The following is a 5,963-nucleotide window of genomic DNA, read 5'->3' as shown; positions in this document are numbered from 1 at the left end:
TCATGGTGGGAGGGGGTGGTTCCTGGTGGAGGGATCTTGGTGGGAGGGGGTGGTTCCTGGTGGGGTCATGGTGGAAGGAGGGTCATGGCAGGAGGGTGTAGTTCCTGGTGGGGGACATGGTGATGGGAGGGTCATGGCGGGGCATCCAGAGGGCAAGGCCTTCAGTGGTGTTGATGCTCAGTTTTGCCCTGAAGTGTTTTCCGTCAAGGAGGGCACTTGGATTGTTTGTCTGTGATGCTAAGTGCCTCTTCCAGGAAGGATTCTTTGGCTGTGCAAACAATTCTCAGCCACCACAGCTTCTAGAAGGAAAATAGAGAATGCCTGGGCTGACCTCTGCCTGAAGGGCCACTCCCCAGGGCAAGGACTGGCCGGCAGGAGCAGTGCAGTGAAACTGGCTGCTTCATAGGAGGGTTCATTTTATGTTACTATACCTTTCCAAGGCATGGGTTCACATTTATACACGCTGATGGTATAGAAGGTTCCTGTGGTAGGCTAATGAAAGCATTTACATACATAATACACATATGCGTATGCATATAAATATATACACCTATAAATATATACATACATACACATATATGAACACATATACACGTACACACATATAAGCACATATTCAGACACACACATATACATACACACATACACACATATACTCACACACTCATACACACACATTGAATTGGAGTTCTCTATATATAATAGGACTGGAATAGGACTAAATCTCTGATGTACCTTCTGATTTGTGTCTCAGATCCACAACCTATACATCCCCATTTCCTCATGTGGACTTCTCCTGACCACAGCTTTACTTTCCACGTCTGTGCATTTTAATTTATTCTTCTGGTTTTTCATAAGACAATTGTGCATGTCTTTCTTGCTTAGGTTGGTTACTGAGCTGAATCGATGTGTTCTGGGGTAGTGGCTCGCTCCATTTCAAGGATGACTTTGTAGATAGATGGCAGTCCAAGTGGATGCATTCTGGGTTAGTAGCTCCCTTGCTTTCAAAGCCTACTCTAGATGGCAGTCCAAATGTCAGTCGCTACATTGCTCACTTTGAAACCTATAAGGTTACAATGTTGCTGTTCTATGACCTTTTGGAAGCACACATCAACAAATGTCTTTTCATCCCAGAAAGGCTACCAACGGCAGACCAAAGAAATGACTCCACCTGGGTCAAGCTTGGTCAGCCAATGAGCTGGTGTTGCCTACCGGAGCACATGTGGGGGTGATTTACAAGGGCAAGGTTGAAAGAGCACCTACAGGAGCATGTTGACTGAAAGTCAGGCATATCACCAAAGATGTCCACCCTAGAATGGATGAGAACACATCAGAACTGCATCCCTGGAACTTCTTCACACCTCACAGACTGCCTCGCCTGCTGTAGTCACCTCTCCAGGGAGAGGCCTTGAGTCTACTGAGTTCTAGAAGTTTCCTTAGTCTTGCCAACTGTCCCGTGAGCCTTCCTCTTCCCTCCAATAGGGATTGTTTCAATTCATAGAAATGAATTTGAATAGTTACACACATACCTCAAATAGAATGGTTGCTTGTGAAAACATAAAACCCATGTGCACTTTTACTAGAGTTTTGTCCAGAACTGACCCTTGCTGAATGGCTGCATTGATAATTAAATCTTGTTGATTATCTCCCAGGGCAAGTCTGTGTCTAAGTCAACCAGGAACAATTAGATGATCAAATCTGTATTTATCTAGACTGCTGTTCACCAGGGACAAATACCACGTCCCAGGTAATGGTGCCTCTCTGTTGGCGAGACTTATACCAGCCTCACAGCTAACTTGCAGTGAACAAGTTCACAGCATGAGGAGTTCGTAGTTTGACTATGCTTTTCTCAAATCCTGGCTTCAGTGTAGGCCTGGGCTTTTGGCCCCACCCAAGTTTGCTAGGCGAGTGAGGATACTGTTGCTTACTAAGATTTGCAGCTTATGAAAGCCCACATATTAAAATGAACAGTTTTTAGTTTACTCAGTCTCTGAAAATGAACATACTCTGGGGTGTGCAGTGTTCTGATGCTGCGAATTCAGACACACATAGATAAGAAAGGCAAATGCCCATTCATGTCATTTAATATGTGGTTTCAGATCAGAGAGAACCCAAACGTACTATGCTCTTCTCTGTCTGCCACTCTCTGTCTAAACAGACTTGGGATCTTGTCTATAATATAAACCAAAACTTTGCACTAGATTCAGGAATCTTTGGAAGTGTAGTATTTAGATCCCGCAGTGTGGCCACAAACGTGGGTCACCGTCCCATAGTCCCGTTGTCTCATGGACCACTTGGTTCTGATGTCACTAGTGGAAACAGACAGCTCTCTTCTCTAATATGCATCTTTACAAAGGAGTGACAGAGGCCAAAGTAGGAAAGCAGCAGCCAGTAGGAGAGGCACAGAGTCCAGGAGGTGAGTGCCAGGTAAAAGAGGGTCGTGGGGTGTCTGCCAGTTGAGCTCACATGGGAAACCAGATTAAAATCACCAAACACAGAAGTGCCTGACCTCGGGGAAGCAAATGGAGTTCTGCCATCTTGATATTGCTGCTAGACTTAGCACATGACCCTCTTTGCTCTGTCACAGTGTCCAGACATGTTGTGATCACCTCAGTACACAGAGATGGACAAAAGCAATGTGAGAGCGGGGTAAACAGCTGGCTGGTGCTCCCCTTTGGGGAGCTGGAAGTGTTGAGGGGGCACTGATGCCTACAAGGCATTGAAGTCACCTACTATCTCATGGTTCTGGACTCTGGGTCTCCTAGCCACACCACACACCTTGCACTTAGTGGATGTTTTCTTTGCTGGCCAGAGAACTACTGACCTGTATTTCACATGTCTTTCAGACACAGTTGCCTTCTGAGGTGAGATGTGGAGACTGCCCTCTACACAGCTCAGAGTTTGCCTGGTGCTTCAGTTGGGAAGCCACGATGAAGATCTAGCCTGGGAAACCCTGAGTGCTCCAGACCCAGCAGCAGCCTCCAGCCTTCTGCTGAGTGAATGTTGCCTCGGGGAGCACATCCCTCAGTCAGAGTGGCTTCCTGGGAAACCAGGGAACTCAGCTCGCCATAGGAAGATGTTCCTTCTGTCCACACCATCTGCAGCTTACCCACCTCTGACCTTCCTGGGTGATCTGCCTTCTTAGAAAGAAGCAGGCCACCGCCCTGATGACCTATGAACACGAAGATATTGTTTCTTAGACAAGGTTTCTATGTTTGGCCTGGGATGGGCTTATGCTTGTAGGAATCCTCCTGTCTCAGTTTTCTCAATTCTGAGATTATAGTTGTGCACCATTACCCTTCATAGGACCCAGGCTTTTGGTATCTAACACGAACTCTGTCACTGCTGTAAGGCCAGTCTGGACTGGCTTCTTCCCTCTGTCCACTTTGGATGTCTGTTATCCATCCATGTCCCGGAAGAGTTCTCAGGAAACATAGTCCTGGCTCTCTCATGATGGAAAGGAATGAATGGGGAAAGAGAAGAGCTCTCAGGTGAGAACTGAAGTCTTTCCCCCATACTGGAAACAAGCCTGTCGGGTTGGTCTGAACTCCAGCCTGGCTTAGTTCCCTGCCCTCTGCCTATCACCATTCTCAGCTCTACAGCCAGCCAGGCTCAGTCACTGAGTTCATTCTGTCTGGATGGGATGCAGAGCCCTTGGCTCAACTCCTCTCCAAAACCTCAGGGGAGACCTTTGACACAATTCCAGTGTGTCCACGTTCAAGCTACTTCATTTCACATCCATGCTAGCTTTCTGGCTTATCTTCTAAGAGTTTAGAAACCCTGTCACCACCCCTACCCCACAACCCTGTGCTCATATGTACATGAGTTGTGGACAGAGGCCCAATGTTCCGTCTGACATGGGATAACCACTTCTTCCCACGTGTAGTCCCTGCTGTTCTTTGAAAAGCCACTGTCTCCATCTTTAGCTTTTCCCTCACTACTTGCTTCCGTAGATTGCAGCCCCTCTCTTCCTCTATTGCAAACGTTACATTTAGATTTACAGGAACTGTCCATAGTGGAACATCTTGTTCCAAGTAAGTCCGATTGTGACATTGCTGTCTTCATCACGGCTCCCTGGAAACAGAAGGGTCCCTGCTGTCCCTACACAGCTGACCAGTGTCCGGCTGGCCAAGGGTCCTGCATGGCAGCCATTCTGTATACACAGACCCCAAGCCTTTGGGTTTTCCAGGTGGCCAAAGGTGAGGAAGGCAGATTCTCCTGTGTGAAGAACTGAGTCTGGGCTTCCTGTGGGTGGCCATGAACTTACTGGGATGTGGTTACTTACAGTGGTGGGATACTTACTGTAGGATTTAGTCTCTTCTTGACTGAGGGGGAACTCTGGTGAAGATTTGTGTGGAGGCATTTCTCCCTGTGCTTGGGGCCACATGCTGAATCTTTGATGACCCTGGATGACTTCCCATTCTGGGACGTTTAGCCCCTCTATCTCAGTTCCTTCACAATAAGGAAACACTTCATTTTCAGCCTGCAAGAGAGAAAGCTGTTGCTGCAAGATTATGACAGGAAATAACAATTCTGACAGCCACATTCCCCCAGACTCTAGTTTCCTCTCAGTGAACTTTGGCATTGCCTGGCCTGAGCCGTGGCTGGTTACTGAAAGAGTGGCTGGCTGTTCCAAAGGCCAGATTCCTCAGACAGCGAAGGCTTTTCAGGACTTTCTTTATCAAAGTCACCCAACTTGAGGTCCTGACTCTGCAGTCTCTCACTTTTCCCTCGAGGATGAATTCTTGGTGGATGCTAATCTTGTTGACCATGCTCATAGCACTGCAGATTCTAGATTCAAGTGGACAGTCAGTGGTTCTGTATGTCAACTTGACACTAGCTGGAGTTATCACAGAGAAAGGAGCCTCCCTTGAGGAAATGCCTCTGTGAGATCCAGCTGTAATGTATTTTCTCAATTAGTGATCAAGGGCGGGAGGGCCCCTTGTGGGTGGTACCATCCATAAGCTGGTGGTCCTGGTTTCTATAAGAAAGCAAGCCAAGAAAGGCAGGGGAAGCAATCTAATAAGTAACATCCCTCCATGGCCTCTGCATCAGCTCCTGCTTCCTGACCTGCTTGAGTTCCAGTCCTGACTTCCTTTGGTGATGAATAGCAATGTGGGAAGTGTAAGCTGAATAAACCCTTTCCTCCTCAACTTGCTTCTTATTCATGATGCTTGTGCAGGAATAGAAGCCCTGACTGAGACAGTCAGTATGTTTTTCCTATTTCAGACGAAATGGACACAAGAAGGAGAGTGCTACGGGCTGTCATTTCCTGGAAACTTTCAAGCTATGCTTCCCTGTGTAAGCCTTAGCGAGGTGGGGCCAGTAGCATCCTTTCCTCCCAGAGGACCATACAACTCTTAACTTTGCATCCTGTGAACTACTGAGTCTCTGTTTTACCCAACATGCCACCATGTGTCCTGTTACCGTCCATAGTTTCAGCTATGCCAGAGTATCTTATGGATAGAGTCCTATAATCCTTTCCAGGCTGACTTCTTCTCTTGATAGCATGGATTACATCTCCTCAACTGCTCCTTTAGGCTGGAATGTTCATTGGTTTTTATTTAGGACCAGGTGGTGCTCAACTGCAATAACAAATAAAGTTGCTATTTCAACACTGTAAGTATTTGTGCTGACATTAAGTTTTCAACTTGTTTAGGTAAATAACCAAGGGATCTGACTGCAAGATCGATCATACGACAGGAGTGTGTGCAGTTTGGTAAGAAAAGGCAATGTGGCAAACCATCCTGAATCTACCCCAGCAACACAAAGAAACTCCTGTGGCCACATCTGTGCCAGCACTTACTCTAGCTGGTGTTGTGAACTTTTCCCATTTAGTAGGCATAGATCATCTTTACCCCCCGCCCCCTTCTTTTTTTAAATTTTCAACTCCTTGCTGGCACAAGGTGAACCATCTTCACAGGCTTGTGGGGGTCACCCGAGGTCTTCAAACAGTTTCCTAA

At 46.9% G+C, this 5,963-nt stretch overlaps 1 long non-coding RNA gene across 1 annotated transcript in view; it reads left to right on the top strand.

Annotated features, from left to right (window-relative positions):
- LOC116071148 overlaps nt 1–5,623 on the top strand; it is a 16,497-nt gene extending 10,874 nt beyond the window's left edge. The window contains exons 2-3 of the long non-coding RNA XR_004110731.1: nt 2,847–3,491; nt 5,230–5,623. This is a non-coding gene — a long non-coding RNA (uncharacterized LOC116071148). The remainder of the gene's footprint in view (nt 1–2,846; nt 3,492–5,229) is intronic.
- The last annotated feature ends 340 nt before the right edge of the window (nt 5,624–5,963 follow it).

Source organism: Mastomys coucha, unplaced genomic scaffold (assembly GCF_008632895.1).
Source record: "Mastomys coucha isolate ucsf_1 unplaced genomic scaffold, UCSF_Mcou_1 pScaffold22, whole genome shotgun sequence".
Taxonomy (NCBI): Eukaryota; Metazoa; Chordata; class Mammalia; order Rodentia; family Muridae; genus Mastomys; species Mastomys coucha.
This window is presented reverse-complemented; position numbering and strand designations above follow the sequence as displayed.